The sequence below is a fragment of the Apium graveolens genome, chromosome 9, assembly GCF_009905375.1.
Source record: "Apium graveolens cultivar Ventura chromosome 9, ASM990537v1, whole genome shotgun sequence".
Lineage (NCBI taxonomy): Eukaryota > Viridiplantae > Streptophyta > Magnoliopsida > Apiales > Apiaceae > Apium > Apium graveolens.
Genome location: NC_133655.1, coordinates 274,205,254 through 274,223,887, shown reverse-complemented (window position 1 = coordinate 274,223,887; position 18,634 = coordinate 274,205,254). Strand labels below are relative to the sequence as shown.

At 31.7% G+C, this 18,634-nt stretch overlaps 1 long non-coding RNA gene across 3 annotated transcripts; it reads left to right on the top strand.

Moving 5' to 3' along the window:
- The first annotated feature begins 3,262 nt into the window (after positions 1-3,262).
- Positions 3,263-7,421, top strand: LOC141682915 (uncharacterized). 3 transcript variants are annotated; one of them, XR_012560004.1, is made up of 5 exons: positions 3,263-3,599; positions 4,517-4,586; positions 4,686-4,759; positions 4,889-5,008; positions 7,094-7,421. It is a non-coding gene; the product is annotated as an uncharacterized LOC141682915 (long non-coding RNA). The 3 variants fall into 3 exon arrangements; XR_012560003.1 differs by having other exon boundaries at positions 4,670-4,759; XR_012560002.1 differs by having other exon boundaries at positions 4,517-4,759.
- Positions 7,422-18,634: the final 11,213 nt, after the last annotated feature.

Genomic DNA, 18,634 nt, shown 5'->3' with positions numbered 1-18,634 from the left:
TTTTTTTGTACGCACAGTATCAAAACATATTTTTACATACAAACACATAAAAGTTTATCAATGTAAATATCAATTCATAGTATAGGATATATTAAAAATTTATATACACCTTTATATCATTATTAGTACGGATTCTTAGTTGTATTTTCATATCGTCATCTTTCTCATTGAATTATTTAATTTACTACATTCATCAAAAAACCATTAAGCCCGTAATATTTTGTTAATATATGAATAATAGATTTTTGGGCCTTTTATTAAACTTATATAGAGTACTAGAAGGCTCTAATATTGATAAGAATATTCGACATATCAATTATCACACTATATTAGTAAAAAGGTTTTGAGGCCCAATTTATTAGTATGATATACACAATTTATGACCAAAAACGCTTTTAGGCCACTACACCATATAATGGGTAATGGGTATGACAACCATAAAAATTTATTGCCTTATGTGCTATTTGTGTTGCAGTAGAATTTATGGCAACAAAATGCAAAATTGGTGTTGCATCCGGTGGTGATGTAATAGAGGTCCTATAACAACGTTTTAAGCCATGTATTGCAACAACATAACATTATTGCAATAAATCAAAGGTAGCAACAAAATGTATTTTATGGCAACGTAGTTAAATCATTGCAATAGCTATTTTTGTCGGCTAAATAACCACCTTAAGGAAACATTAATTGGTCCAATTGTAATAAAATTTAAGGTTAAACTTAACAAATATTGCAATAATTTTGAACAAATTATAATATTTTATAGTTAGTGTAATTTTAAATGGCAACATATTTTGACACAATTACCACAAATGTTTTTTAAAAAAGTAGAAGGATATGAAAGCCATGCATTTTTTATGTTACAAAACCAAACAAAAGTGTGATTTTATAACAATTACAAACCATTAAAAAGCTCTCGTTGTTCCAACATTATCGTACAAATAATTCTTAATGTAAGTCAATACAAAATGGCCAAATAGCTACACAAATTAACTAATAAACAATATTAATAGTAATCTTTATTTAACTTCTTCGCTACCAAATATCTTGATCAACACATTTGTCGTAGGAGCAGACACAATAATACGGCATGGACTCGGACTAATCACTACAAGAAATATGGCCATTTGCGACGAAAAAAATTGTGCGCCCAACTTACGACGAAAAAAAGTGAAACGTCGTAATTATCTACGACGAAACCCAAAACCGTCGCAAGTTTAGTATTTTATTAATAAAATTCTGCGCGGCACGATTAAACAAAAATGAAAATCATTTGAATTTGCGACGATTTGAAGATTCCATCGTAAGTTAATTATTTTTATTAAAATTTTAACTTGAAATTAAATAAAAAAATATTATTCATAAATTTACGACAAAATATTTGTGACGGCAAAGATTGGATCGTCCAATTTACGACGAAAATTAGAATTCGTCGTAAGTTATCAAAGAGGGAAATTCAACTTTTTCCCCAAAATTTTGGCGGTAAATTTGACTTTTCTCAAATTTTTGGCGGCAAATAATTTATGACGAATTCTGTCGTAAATTAGCACATAATTTTTGATATTTTCAATTTTTAAAAATATTATTTCATGATCCAACCATATTAATATCAACCTTTATTTGTTTGGGTGACATTTTAGAAATTTCATAAAAAAATTAAATAATTTGATAAAATTATTTAATATGAAACATTGATTATATCACTAATATATATATATATATATTCATACAGTTGGATAGGTAAAAAATATTTTTAAAATAATCGAAACACAAATTCAGAACTAAACACTGGTTAGCTGTACTAATCAAACTGATACTTATTAAAATGGGAAATCAAATAATATTATTTTAATATTAAATTTTGGTTATATCACTATTATATATATCTATTGAAATCCAAACGGTTGGAATACCTGAAAAATATTTTTAAAATAATCGAAATACCAATTCAGGATTAAACACTAGTTAGTTGTACAAGTCAAACTCATGTTTGACTGTTAAAATGACAAACCGAATAAAATTATTTTGATATGAAATTTTGGTTATATCACTTATATATATATATGTATTGACATCAATACGGTTGGATCGTTGAAAAATATTTTTAAAATAATCGAAACACAAATTCAGGACTAAACACTGGTTAGTTGTACAAGCCAAACTCATACTTGACTGTTAAAATGGCAAACCAAATAAAATTATTTTGATATGAAATTTTGGTTACATCACTAATATATATATATATTAACATCTATACGGTTGGATCGTTGAAAAATATTTTTAAAATAATCGAAACACAAATTCAGGACTAAACACTGGTTAGCTGTACAAGTCAAAATCATGCTTGACTGTTAAAATGGCAAACCAAATAAAATTATTTTGATATGAAATTTTGGTTATATCACTAATATATATCTATTGAAATCCATACGGTTGGATCGTTGAAAATTATTTTTAAAATAACTGAAATACAAATTCAGGGCTAAACATTGGTTAGCTGTATTAGTCAAACTCATGCTTGACTATTAAAATGACAAACCAAATAAAATTATTTTGATATGAAATTTTGGTTATATCATTAATATATATATCTATTTACGTTCATACGGTTGGATCGTTGAAAAATATTTTTAAAATAATCGAAACACAAATTCAGGACCAAACACCGGTTAGTTGTCCTAGTTAAACTCATGTTTGACTGTTAAAATGGCAAATCAAATAAAATTATTTTGATATGAAATTTTGATTATATCACTAATTTATATCTATTGAAATCCATACGGTTGGATCGTTGAAAAATATTTTTAAAATAACTAAAACACAAATTCATGGTTAAATATTGGTTAGTTGTGCTAGTCAAACTAATGCTTGACTGTTAAATTGGTAAACCAAGTAAAATTATTTTGATATGAAATTTTGGTTATATCATTAATATATATATCTATTTACGTTCATACAGTTGGATCGTTGAAAAATATTTTTAAAATAATCGAAACACAAATTCATGATTAAACACCGGTTAGTTGTACGAGTCAAACTCATGCTTGACTGTTAAAATGACAAACCAAATAAAATTTCGTCCTAGATAGTTTTTTTATTTTATGTAATGAAATTTAAAAGTTAATTACCATTTTCAATCATCAAAATATCACCACTCCATTTTACTTAGACATCTATCATTCTTATTTAACTATAAAAAAAATCTAATATAAATTTGTTAAATATCGTTGTGTCAGCTAAATTATAAAAAAAACATCAGCTATTTAACACATCGTTTCCTCTCCACCTTACTCCTCTCAACTCAATAAACTCGCCACCCACCTCCAAACCCCCTTCTGATTCAACCCAAACTAAAACCTCCAATTTGTTTTAATTCTACATTTATTTCTCTGTTGTATTCATGTATTCATAATTCTTAAAAAATGGCAGCGATTGCAAGAAAGCAAGGCTATGCAATGGTTTCAAATCTGGTAAAAACCCTAATTAGATCCCCAAATCGCACTGTTTCATCTCCTTTATCATCTCTCCACAAGCTCAGATTCATCAGCGGCGTCGTCAATAGCGAGGTCACCGTTTCGCACACCGCCAAATGGATGCAGGTATACATACATGTTTATACAACTTCAATTATTCTAATACCTTTTTTCTGTATTTTATTGTTGAGTTTCTATTATTTTGCAGTTTTTTGCTATTGTTTGTAGTATAATACCCAAATTTTAGGGTTTGGGTGAATTGAATTGTGAAATGTGTTAATTAGGGGGTGTTTGGGTTGTTAAGGAGAATGGGAATGAAATGTAAATCTGTGAGTCATGTGATGAATGGATTACTCGGTTCATGGTAATGCATTGCATTGCCCTTTTAATCAAATGAATTACGTTATCGAACACAAATACGTGGATAGAGAATTCTGGTTTCTGGTAATCGAATCCATTAAGCTGTATATAAATCTGCCTCCATTGGAGCCAGATAGTCCAGCATATGGCTTAGTCCAGGCTGATACTATATAGTATGAACAGCTCTAATTTGGAAAATTCCCTGCATTATCTATGTGACTAGTCTCTGTATTCATCTACTGTTAGCTACACACATTAATATAAATAGTAGAAAACAACATTGAGACAGTGCAATCAGTTAAAACATTTAGAGCTCCACCTTGCCATTTTGTTTTAGGAGATAAGCAGTAATATCAATGATATTGTATTGATTACAGATTATCATGTTTATAAAAGAATATATATCAGGCTGCTAGTTGTCATTAAATGACTGGTCTGTCACATTAACCAAATGACACACTTCCAGCTTCCGGCATATATTTATAAGAGAACGGAACGGTTCGGCCTTGTATGACAGGTGCCAACTTGGTGAAAAAATTAATCTACCTTCGAATAAAAGAGCTGGCCTAAAGATCTATGCCAACAAACTGCTCATAGACTGTCTATACTTTCTACTCGTGTATGTCCATATCTAATGGAAGAATGTTTTGAAAAAATAGCTAACATAAAAAATGTTGTATCAGATACATTAACACAACTTTAGGAGCTTAACCTCTGGCAGAACTCCTGTTCTTCTACTAGATGGCAAACGAGGTATTGATCTATCTTCAGGTCTTTCAACAGTTGTAAAGCAGATATTGTATTCCTATCAAAAGAAGTATAATTGCACATTTTAGGATTGATTGTCCCTAGGCACTGAGAAAGCCCGAAGTGCGGTGAAAGTGCCTCACACATCTGGTGCACGTTCTTTTGATAGGCGTCGTCGGGTATGCTGTTGTATTATACCATTGACTCGCATCTAACATTTCTCTAGAATTATATTAAAATTGTTGTGTGAGTATCTTCATCAGTTTTATATTTGTTTATTTGACTTATATTCTTAATTTCTTAAATAGGACTATGCAGAGCAACACGGTGGCAATCGGGATGACATAATTGTGTATAAAGACTGTCACACATTAAAAGACAAGGACAGGATTGGTTCGTGGATTACAGAGGACGCCAAATAGATCATTGTAAGTGGTCTTCCATACATAGATATGTTATTACTTAAATGTTAAACATAAAGATATGAGTTTTCTGATCAATTACGGTAGATTCAAGTAAAGATTGCATGATTTTTTAATTGTGGCCTGATTTGTGGAAATTGTAACTATTATGCTAAATAGTAGCAGATTTTGGTCTGCAAACATAAATGGTCATCAGCTGTATTAGCAGAATCCTGGAGTCTAAGAGAAGTTTCAGTCCTGAGTCTGTTATGATTTTTACTAAACGATCCCTTAGCCTGATAGAAAACAAAATCCAGGTAAAAAGTATAAACCATTATAGTTTTCTAATTTGTACCGGGATACAGAAGAGAAACTTCTAACAAGTACATATATGCAACATATATACATGTTCCGATGTACATGATAATGACAGTAGCTTTGGCTGGAGTATTAAAATGATAGTAGTTTTCTACAATTTGATGTTGATTTTGCTATACACCTTCCTGTTGGGCTTGCCATCTTAGCTTTGTAGTGTTAAGTAACATATTACTACAATAGAATTCTTGTATGATAAATGTTGGCATGTCTTATTATTGTCAAGGTCAATTGTACTAAATTAAATTGCATTGAATCTATTTTATAACTACTGAGGTATTACATATGTAACTACTTATACTAATGTATTACAAAATAGATTAATTCTTGTTTTATAACCAGTGATGTATTGTATATATATGAAAAAAAAATATACAAAGTAATTCTAAAATAATTCATATATAAATTAATTTTCTTCTCAAATGATAAAATCCATGACCCTTAATTTAAAAACATTAATCAAAAAAAGAAATATCAAGTGATAAAGTCATTAACAGCAATGCTGCTTTTTCCTCTTCTGTTCTTGTTTCTTCTGATTTTGCTGACATTTCTAAATTGTTATATTATAATCAAAATCATGTAATAAGGTTCTACATGTGATGTAGATAGCTCAGCAGCATTGCAGCATTGCAGCATTGTAGTACTGGTATAATCTAACGGTAGATAATAAATATTTTTTTAGCTAATCATGCATGAACTTAAATCTGCACTAGAGCTAACAACAATAATTTATCAAAATATTATCATTACAATAATAACGCAGCAAGCTTGATTAAAATATTACTATGAAATTATGTAAAATTTCACAACTGGTAAAGGTTTATGCTTAGTGGAGGTATATATTTCTTGACTGTAATGATTATCTGTTTTTTTAAAAATAATATGTTATTATTATTTCAAGTTATAAATATTATGTATTAGACTTTGTAAATCAGCCAAATGTATCTGTAGTTCTTCTTACTAATGATCAACTCTCTCTCTCTCTCTCTATATATATGACTGGTTTGGTCTTGTGGTCTCCCTGCAGTGACATGATAAAGATGTTAAGCCAAACTAATTACATTAAATTATATATGTGTTTTCTTTTAGTGTCTGAGACTGAGAATTGTCACCCATTATTTGTTACTGAGAATCTGAGTCTAGCTAGTATTTGAACTAAACATTCTGGTGACAGTAACAAAAAGACAATCAGGCCACTACTTGTCTAAATTAGTACTAGCTAGTGAGCAAGTATGAGGCTACTTAAACGTGCAACAGGAAAATTATATATATTTATTTTTTGTTGAATATATAAGGAAATCTCAATTAATTATCAGCTGACTTGAATTTTAGGCAAGATATATATTTTAGAAAATTAAAGCCCTTGGACAATAAAACAAATCAAATGTAGTACTATAAGTTACTTTGTGGAAACCTAAACTAGAAAAAAGATTGTGAGAGATGAGTCCCGCTGATCTTTTCTATCCTGATCTTCATCCCTGTATTATATTATAGAAAGTGCAAGGATAACAACTAAACAAGTTGACAAAATGGATAAATATGCACCTTAACAATAACATAATAAAGTATGATTCAATGAATACCCTGACTTTCAAAAGCAAAAAAGTAGAAAAGTAGGTGCACACAATAAGATAAACTATAAAATGCATTGAGATTATTATTTCCCTAAATTTAAAAATATATGTCAGTGTTAGATTCAAACCTGATTTTAATGTTATATTGTAATGTATATTTTAGGGAAAGGCCCTGGCTGACGACGATGATGATGATAGTGAGGGCAGCGAAAGGACAGAATCCGATGATGAGCGAGATATGAGTATGCCTTATAACGTAGTCTCTCGTGGCGGTCCTATAATTAGAGGTTAAATATCGGTGTAATGGGTTATGAATGTTTGTAGGATAATTGTGAACTAAGTCTGTGAAAATTTGTAAGATGATCTAAGCTAATGATCTAAGCTAATGTCCGGATTGTTTTAACTTTTTATGTAGTCGATATGGTTTTCTTATGTAAAGTGTGATATCTTACATATTTAGCTTGGTTTAAATGTGTGGATGATTTCTTATTCTTTGTTTTGCATATTTTAATATATTTTATTGTTGAATTGCGGTACAATTGTATATAGATTGGGATTTGTGATTGGAAAGGTGTAGGAATCAATTTAAAAGCCGAAAAAGGCTGGAATCAGAAAAACCAGCAGGATGCTTGTGGAGATATTATTTTATGACGGATTTCTGGGTTACTTATGACGGAATTTCGTAATTATTCTGGGTACTTACAACGGAATTTGGGGTTACTTGGGACGGTTGTTCTTCGTGATTTTATTTATTTTTTTGTTTTTAAGTTAATTCTGGTAAGCTTGTGGGCCCAAGGTGTTAACTTACGACACACCGGTCGTCGTAAATTAGCAATAAATGACGGAATATACCGTCAGAAGTTAAGTTATCAGCCAACTAAAAGTGGGCTACACTTCCCCTAACTTGTGACGTTTTTGTTAACTTTGTGACGAAATTGGTACTTATGACGAAATGGTTACTTATGACGAAATGCATACTTGTGACAAAATTGATACTTATGACGAAATGCTTACTTATGACAAAAATCTGAACTTAAGACTTGAGCAAAAACGTCGAATATTTTTGGTCAATTGCGACGATTTTCAGTGTAAAAATTCCATTGCAAATGGGCATATTTCTTGTAGTGAATAAAGTCTTTTTCCACAGCTTTGTCAATAAATCACAGTAAAGATTTGTGGTATAGGTCCACATTGAGTAATTTCACCTGCCAAAAGTCCATAGATATGTTATAATGGGTTGAAGAACTTAAAGCAGTAATATAATTTATTTGTTTTATGGAATATTGGAATAAAAACTGAAAAAATAAAATAAAAAACATACATTAGTTTTTGAGGCACCTCTTCTGGCTCTTCTTATAAACCATCCATATAATACCCCATATTTTATTTGGTACATTATTTGATTCATTAATTAGTAAATATTTTATTAGTAAAGTTTAGAATTTTGAATTATGGATATTATTTAACATAGATAACTGTTTATCTACAATTTGAATTTTTAAGATATCTGTTAGTTTTTAAAATTTGAAAGTTAGTTGATAAGATGTATAAGAAGTTATTTAACCTGGACGTGGAGAAACTAGTGGGCATTAGTTACAAGTCGTGGAGTCACTTGTTATATAAATAGATTTCCACTCTAGTGTCAAGAGTGGATACCAAGAGGTTGTGGTCTAGCCGTTGAAAATCAAGAGTGGATACCAAGAGGTTGTGGTCTAGCATAGCAGGATAATCTATCATCTTGTCTGGGAGAGATTAATCGGTCACTTTGTCTCTCGGATTCTTATCAAAGGTGTTGGGTTTGTCAACTTAGCTGTTCATGTTATTCAATATTCCTAACAATATATATAAAGGTGTGCAACTACTCTTGGTTTTTATTTATATTTAGACAGGTATAAATAGTTAACTTTTCATATTTATTATTATACTTATTTTAGCATGTAGGAGATTAGTTAGTTGTTATCATCCTCATGTTTATAATTTATGTGTAGTTTTAATGCTTTTTAGTTAGTTTTGAATGTTTTATGAGTACATAATATAATTAGGTGAGAAGGTGTATTGATCACATGTGTTGCTAATAAACTGATAACCTGATCTATTTTTATAAATTTGGCCATTTGTTCCTTATTGAGATTAAGTGATATATTTGATTTGATGGATGTGTATATTGTTACCAAGTTATCATTTGTTTAGTGTAACATAGATTTTGAATGTAAAAATAAAAATTTAAGTTTTTATTTTAAATGTACAATGTAAGTCATAATTTAATTATTTGAATCAATACTTATGATTTCATCAAATTTGTAACAATATGAATATGTACTTCTTTTCATAAATTATTTATTCATATTAAGTAGGTGAGTTTTTAATAGTATAGATTCTAGTAAATTCATTATATCATGATTAATTGAGTATCATTCTAGTATATGATTAGTTATAATTTTATTTTATCTTTAAGTTATAAGGAAATTATGTAAAAATAAATTGGTGATAAATAATTATATTAACTGATGAAATATGAGACATTAGTTTAATTATAATTATGCATGTGTTAAAGTACATGAGAATCTCATTTATTAATTAAGATTTATAGAATTTTATTATTAAATAATTAGTTTATTCATATAATTATTGTTGTTATAATTATTATTATTATGTTGCATTTTCCTTAAAAGGTAATAAGTGCATTTTAGTGATATGTTAAAATTCTTATACTTTATTGTCGCTGTTACAAAATTTACAAATATATCAAATTGTTTTTATAAGCTATTTAGTTATTACTTTACATGTTTAATTAAGTATTATTAATATGTAGTCACCATCACAACAGTGAGCATGCATATATAATTATATTTTTATATTGCTAAGCATTTAGAAAGATAGTAAGCATCTATTTATAAATGTATTTTTTTTATTATAGATTGATTTGGAGGTTGAATTGTAGTTCTGTGAGCATTATTAAATATTCTAGATTGATTCCAGGTAGTGATATCTATTCCCTTTCTTTTTATTAAATTCTATACATTTTCCATTATACTCCTTAGTTATATTTTTATAAAGTGTGACTTTTTGCTACACCTTGTATACCCCTCGGTCATATATTTTCCTTGAGATTAAAGGTGACTCTTTGTTTATTTATTGGATCCATCTCATTCGGACTACTTGGAAAATAAATTTGTAACGAGACACATGGAGTTTTTACAGTCTTTGGTGCTCTCGGCACTAACTCGTATCAGTGCTGTGAGTATACGAGCATGTCTCTCGGGTATGAGGCATGATTAAGATCATGATCATTTTGTTTGTTTTGGGAAATGTTTTATACATTTCATCTTATCCTTCTTGTGGATAACCGGAAAAGGAACTCTTTGCACCGTGATTTACTTGGTGTTTACTAGCGAGCAGAGGTTTTATAAAATGCCCTTATTAGTACCCACCTTACTTGTTCTCAGCCATTTATTTGATTTGTCTGATTAGTTACTATCATATTTCCTTTCTTCTTGGCTAATTATTTATATGAAAAGTACTTATGTATTACATTTTAAAGATATATTCGTACTGGGCATTTGACTCACCCGTATTTATTGTTTTCCATAGGTAGTCAAGGGTAAAGCGGGGGTGTGATGAGTGCTGCCCATATTTTAGCTTGTTATCTACTTGAAAATAAAGTCAAGGACATGTTTTATTCCATATTATTTTAGATCTTGTTAGAGAACTTTATTTTGAAGATTTTGAACTTTTATTAGTTTAATAAATTAGGTTTAGCTTGTTTTGCTTTCATTAATAAATAAGACTTAGCTTGTGTAGCATCTACTTGTTTAAGTGGGGTATTACGACGTTGGTATCAGAGCCAGGTTATAGTTTCTGTAGACTGTCCTTTAGGATTTGACCTGTGAGTTTTGGGTTGACTTCATACGGGTAGATTTAAGATTTTGGATATGATTTTGTGATATATGTGTTTGTGCACTCATAAAATTTTATGCAGGATGGCATGTTAGATATATTTAATAATGTTATGGCTAATATGATTTATGTTTAGATTTCAGATCTTACTTAACAGGACAAATCAGTACTTAACCATTAATCAGTACTTATACTGGAAGTCAGGACTTAAGGATATCAGTACTTATATTATCAGGAGATAATCATCAGAAGTTAGATATCAGAACTTAAGTGCTGAAGGACGTTTAGATAAGGACAGTAGCTGATTAAAGGAAAGAAGTGAAAGGAATATGTCCTAAGTCCAATCATGTATTAGGATTTAGGAATAACTTTTATGTAATCTGTTTTGATTTCATTGATATTAATAAAGACTTGTTTTATTTTTATTACGGGCTTTATCTATTTAAGTGTTTAAATAAGATATACCACAGTTTAGAGTAAAGCTTTTTATGGATTATGATGAGATCATAATAGTGAGACCTAAAAAGATGATAACTCTAAACTTAAATAGTTCCTGGTCATAGGATTACTAACTGGTAATTAATAATCCGCAAAGATCGGTACATACTATGCTTGCTTCATTATGAAGGATGTCTGTTCTCATAGACATTTGTGCGGTGACACTATAGCTAGTATGTAGGTGCTTATTATGGAATAAGTTCACTGAACATGACTCGCCCAGCTGAACAACTGATGGAGTTCACTCACGTGTCAGCAGTTGTTCGCTTAGTGATAGTTGTACAAGTATCCTTAGACTTGAGGTCATCATAGTCATCTTGTGTACACTGAACTATGTTTTGGTTTAGTTCTTAGTCTCCAGGGACAATTATTAGGGCTCTTCTGGGTATAGGAATTTGTACACGAAGATAGTGTATGATCAATAAAGGATCTACCCCTTCCGGTGAAGGAAGCGAATGTTCAAGGCTGATCCACTTATGCTAGTTCAGGAATCTCTGGCCAGAGTGAATGAAATTAGAAAGGAGTTTCTAATTTGCATAGAACTACGCATAGTAAATGGTAAGCAAGTGATTGAATTAGATAGGCTTGACACGAGATCCATGCCTTGTATTTAATCGGAACATTGTAGGGTAGAAGGAGTTTATTGTACGGTAACTATTCACTGAATAGGTTCTTGGTATTCTAAGCAGTGAATTCATATTATCCGGATAGTCGCGATATGCTGAGAAGTATCCCTCACGATGTAGAATAAATGTGATTAATAAATTAATCATATTTAATAAATTAGAGAATTTATATAAATAATGATAAAATAGTTTTATTATTATTTATTTCTACTGCCGTCTTAATATTGAACCTACAGGGTCACACCATAAAAAGATAATGATTTAATGGTGGAGGAATTAATTAATAATGGCTAATAATTATTTATTTATGAAATAAATAATTAATTGGAAAATTTAATAATTGATTAAATGAGATTTAATTGATTATAAATTAATTAAGAAAAGTTCTTAATATTATTAATTAAGGATTTAATTTTTGGAAATTAAATCAAGAGAGAGAATTATTTCTAAAGTGTTTAGAAAAAGGATTAATAATTAAAAGGTGTTTTAATTATTAATGAGAATAATAAATGGGATAATAATAATATTATTTATGGGAAAATTTCAGCTGAAAATTTTGCGTATAAATACACTATTATAGACCCTATTTTATTCTAACCCCATCGAACCCGAAAACCCAAAAAGTTTGAAAACCCAATTCTCTCCACCTCCTTCCTCCTCCTTAACATCGTTTTCTTGGTGGATACTGGTGGAGTGCTTCACACTTGAGGAGCAACTGCTAAGGATCTCTGATCGTTGTCTCCGAATTATTTTAAAAGGTTAGATTCGATCCCTCGAATTTTTATTCACGATTTATATGCTTTTATTTGGATTTTATATGTGTAAAAGTGTTTTGCCATGACCCCGCTGCGTTAAAAATCCAAAATTGGTATCAGAGCATAGGTTGTATGCATATAGATCTGTGGTAAAAATTTCAGAATTTTATGTGCTTGTATGAATTAATTATGATTTTTACAAGTTATATCATGGATTAATTTTGTCTGATGAGAAATCGTTTCTCATAATAATTTTGAATGTTGATCTGGGTTCTACAAGTGTTGTAGATCGTCTGGGTATTTTTTTTCATAATTTTAGGATGTATAGATTTTTTATTATGAATTTTTGAAGTTGTTTCAATTAAAATTCGTAATTAAATAATTGTACATATATATATAAATTGTTAGTCTATATGTATATATCTGTGTTGTTGCTGCTGCTATTAAGAGAGCAGACAATGGCTGCTGCACGGAAAAAGTAGAAACAGAGAAGCACAGATGTCAGGCACGTTAACCGAGAAGGAATCTGTCAGGCGGCTGCTGAAAAAAAAATAGGGGTGTAACGCATTCCGGGAATGCGTTACACACCTGTGGCGCATTCACGGAATGCGTTACACCCTTAAATGGCTTAAAAGGTGTGTAACGCATCACCGGAATGCGTTACAGGGCTTGTAACGCGTTCCTGTAATGCGTTACAGCCCGTCTGTTGATATTAAAATTGATTTTCTGGGAGTTTCGTAACTCCGTTTTGGGCGTGCAATATACCGTTGGATTCATTTTTCCGAGATGGATCTAATGGAGTGATCAATTTTAGTTTATATAAAACTTTTGAACTGTTTATATTCCATGAAGTGTTTTAAAGCTGTTTTTGATCGTTTGAATTGATTTTAAATGCTTCATGTGATACATAGAGATGTATAATGCTTAGACTAATATGCTAGATGATATAACATGCCTACCTTGGTGTTTATTCATGTTGATATATGTGATATATGCTTAGTTTATCATGCGATGATAGATTTAGGTGAACTTAAATGAACATAAGGCGTCTGTTAGACAACCTAGTATAGTGAAATTGTTTCATAACCTTAATAACAATATTATGAATACAATCATGAGATTCTTGTGTTTATGAAACACGTAATTGAATATGAATTTTTGATATGAGAGAAAGGATGATTCTGTCAACAACAGATTTCTATCTGTAAGAAAGGGTTATTAAGTGACGCCTCTTGACAATGCTCCACCCGATCTGGGAATCGTCTGATTATTGATTATTGATTTGAAATATTTAATTTAAAAGGAAGAATCTCTTTATAATATGATTATGATTGTAACGTAATATAATCCCTCTAAAATTAAATAATATCAAGTAGTAATTGGCCAATGATACAACGGGCTTGTGTCGGTCATAGCCTTCCAACATGGTAGAAAGTAGTTCTTATTTTTGAATCATTGTCGGTTCGTGCTACAGCCGAGGGCTTTGATTTCAAAATAAGAAATACTTGTCTATTACATAGAGATGTGTACATTGAATAAGAATCTAAAGGTCGGTACGTGCTACAGCCGTGGGCCTTTGGGGACTGATTCAACTGTACGGAATGTTGGGTTAGACTTGACTTAGAATATTGAGTTTGTCGTGCTACAGCTGAGACTCAATTATTCAAGAGGCTAAAGTTTGATTAGGGAATAACATTAGATGTAATTGACAAGAGTTGTCTGCCTATTGAACATTACATGGCGGTTCGTGCTACAGCCGGGGTCGTGTAATGGAATGTAGGATCCCTATTCCCACTATTATAGACCCTATTTTATTCTAACCCCATCGAACCCGAAAACCCAAAAAGTTTGGAAAACCCAATTCTCTCCACCTCCTTCCTCCTCCTTAACATCGTTTTCTTGGTGGATACCGGTGGAGTGCTTCACACTTGAAGAGCAACTGCTAAGGATCTCTGATCGTTGTCTCCGAATTATTTTAAAAGGTTAGATTCGATCCCTCGAATTTTTATTCACGATTTATATGCTTTTATTTGGATTTTATATGTGTAAAAGTGTTTTGCCATGACCCCGCTGCGTTAAAAATCCAAGAAGAAGATCGAGATAAACATAAGAAGAGATATGCATGAAGAAGGAGTTCCGTGAAGAGTGGAATACTTGGAAGAAAAGATATCTGATTGATATATTTTAGGAAGCAGAATTATATTCCATATCAATTAGCGATTATCTTGTAACTGTGTAGTATATAAACACAGACATAGGGTTTACACTATAAGTGCTATTATATTCAAGAAGATTATTCATTGTAACCCTAGCAGCTCTCGTGATATTTGTTCATCACTGAGAGGTAACAGTTCCATACTGTAATTTTCTGTTACTTAAGATATTAAAGTTCGACTTGATTGTATTATACACTGTATTCACCCCCTCTACAGTGTGTGTGACCTAACAAGTGGTATCAGAGCTAATCTTTTAACACACATACAGTTAAAGATCTAAACACAATCATGTCTGACACAGAAACTCCAACTAAGCCTACAAAAACTGAAGAACCTCCAAAGACACAAATTCAAAGTCAGTATGAGACTATCAGAGTTCCTATACTGAGACCATCTGAATATCCCATATGGAAGGTAAGGATGACCATGTTCCTGGAAGCAACAGATCCAGAATACCTTGATAGAATCAAGGAAGGGCCTCACAAACCAACCAAGCTCGCAGTTGCAGTTGCAGGTGAAGCAGCAAAGACCGTACCAAAGGAGAAGAGTGATTATACTGCTGAAGATATAGCATCAATTGCTACGGATGCTAAGGTACGACACTTACTGCATAGTGCCATTGATAATGTAATGTCAAACAAGGTAATCAACTGCAAGACTGCTAAGGAGATATGGGATGCTCTGGAAACAAGGTGTCAGGGAACTGACACAATTAAGAAGAACAGGAAGACAATACTCACTCAAGAGTATGAACATTTTGACTCAAAGACTAATGAGTCATTGAATGATTTATATGATAGATTTGTCAAACTTTTGAATGATTTGTCATTGGTTGATAAAGAGTATGATCTTGAAGATTCAAACCTTAAATTCCTGTTAGCTCTTCCTGAATGCTGGGATTTGAAGGCAACGACAATAAGAGACAACTACAATCTTGATGAAACAACTCTTGATGAAATCTATGGAATGCTCAAGACTCATGAACTTGAGATGGTACAAAGAAGCAAGAGGAAAGGAGGAAAGTCAAGGACAGTTGCTCTTAAGGCTGAAGAAGAATTCCCCAAAGCAGCTTCCTCAAGGAAAGACAAGGGTAAAGCTCTTTTCATAAAGTCTGATACTGAGTCATCAAGTTCTGAAAGTGATGATGACTCAGATTCTGAAAGCTTGCCTGAGACTGATGCTGATGAGGAGATGATGAAGCTGTGTGCTCTTATGGTGAAAGGAATCACAAAGATTGCATACAGGAAGTTCAGGAAGGGAAAGAAGTTTTCCAGGAAAGGCATAAGTTCTGATAAGAAGAATTTCAGAAGATCTGAAGGCAGAGTAGGAAAGTCTTACAGAGAAGATTATACCAATGTTAAATGCTATAACTGTGGTGAGAAAGGCCACATATCTCCTGATTGCAAGAAGGTAAAGGGTCACAAAGACAAGGCTCTTGTCACAAAGCAGAAAAGCTGGACAGACACCTCAGACTCTGAAAGTGAGGAAAACTATGCATTGATGGCAAATGCTGATAAAGAAAGTGCTGAGAGTAGTTCTGAAGCTGCTGAAACAAAGGTACCTCAGACTACTTATGCCTTTCATACTGATGATATTAATGAGTTGAGAAGATATCTTAAAACCATGTTTGTTAGTTATAGAGATCAAACTTTAACATGTGAAAGATTAACTTCTGAAAATCTTGCTTTTAAGAAAAGAAATGATTTCTTAGAAAAAGAGTTAGTCATGTTCCATTAAACTCAGAAGGATAGAGATGATGCTTTTTATGTTAGGGATGAAGTGCTAAAAATGAATGAATCTCTAAAAACTGAGTTAGAAAAGGAAAGAGAGATTATCAGGACTTGGACTAACTCTGGCAAAACAACTCAAAATTTGCTAAGTAGTGGAAACTGGAAAGAGGGCTTAGGTTATGGAGAGGATAAGAATGATAAAGGAACTGAAGAAATTAAGCCTGTTGTTAAGCAAAAGCCAAAGTTAAAACCTGTTAAATTTGTAACTGTAAAGTCTGAAAATGAGAAATCAAAAGTTAAAGAGGAATTAACTTCTGACAAACTAAAACAGGAAAAGACAGCTGAAGTAAACATAGGTTTAATGACAAAGAAACAGCTTAAGTATAAGCTGAAAGATGTTAAGAATGCAAATAAGGTAAAATCACCTAGGAAAAATAGGAATGGAAAGGAAGGTGTGAATAAAAGTAATGATTATAAACCTGTTCCTGATGCTCCTAGGAAAACATGTCATAACTGTGGAAGTTCTAACCATCTGGCTTCTTTTTGCAGGAAGAATAAGAATATTAACTCCTTACCTTCAAAATCAGGAGTTAAGAGTCAGTCTGTTAGATACAAACCACAAAATCCTTGTTTTCATTGTGGTAGTTTATGGCATTCCATTTATACTTGTAAGGAATATCATAGTTTGTACTATGATTATTATCAAATAAAACCTTCTTTGAAGAAAGTTTCCATTGTTCCTTCTAGTGTAAATTCTGATTCAAAGTCTGATAGTGTAAGTTCTGATAAGAAAAATGTTAACATAAACTCTGATGCTAAATCCGCTGCAAATGTTAACAAACTTAATAAGACCAAAGGATCCAAGCAAGTCTGGGTCCTTAAAACTAATAATTAGTGGTCTTTGTGATTGCAGGGCAACAGGAAAAATATTCTAGTTCTGGACAGTGGATGTTCAGGACATATGACTGGAAATAAGGCCCTGCTATCAGACTTTGTGGAGAAAGCTGGCCCAAGTGTTTCTTATGGAGATGGCAACATTGGAAAAACATTGGGATATGGCAATATCAATCTTGGGAATGTCATAATTAAAGAAGTAGCTCTGGTTTCAGGAATTAAACACAATCTGCTGAGTATAAGCCAAATCTGTGACAGAGGTTATCATGTTGATTTCTTTGAAGAACACTGTGAAATTGTGAGTAAATCTAAAGGCAAAGTTGTTCTGAAAGGATACAGGCGTGGTAACATTTATGAAGCTAAGCTTTCAACAAGTACTGATGGTTCTGCAATTTGTCTGATGAGTAGAGCATCAATTGAAGAAAGCTGGAATTGGCACAAGAAACTCTCTCATTTAAATTTCAACAATATAAATGAACTGGTCAAGAAAGATCTTGTGAGAGGACTGCCAAAGTCAGTATTTGCTCCTGATGGCCTTTGTGATTCTTGTCAGAAAGCCAAACAAAGAAAATCTTCATTTAAGAGCAAAACTGAATCATCAATTCTTGAGCCTTATCATCTACTACATGTTGATCTATTTGGTCCAGTGAATGTCATGTCTATTGCAAAGAAGAAATATGCGTTGGTCATAGTGGATGTGTTCACCAGATGCACATGGGTGTATTTCTTGCACACAAAAAGTGAAGCTGCATCTATCTTGATTAATCATGTCAAACATCTGGATAAATTGGTCAAAGATTATGTGAAAATCTTAAGGAGTGATAATGATACTGAGTTCAAGAATTTGATAATGGAAGAGTTCTGCAAAAACCATGGAATAAAGCAGGAATTTTCTGCTCCTGGAACTCCACAGCAAAATGGAGTTGTTGAAAGGAAGAATAGAACTCTCATTGAAGCTGCACGTACAATGCTTGAAGAAGCAAAGCTTCCAACCTATTTTTGGGCTGAAGCTGTGCAGACTGCTTGTTTTACTCAAAATACAACACTCATTAACAAGCATGGAAAAACACCATATGAGATGGTGAAGA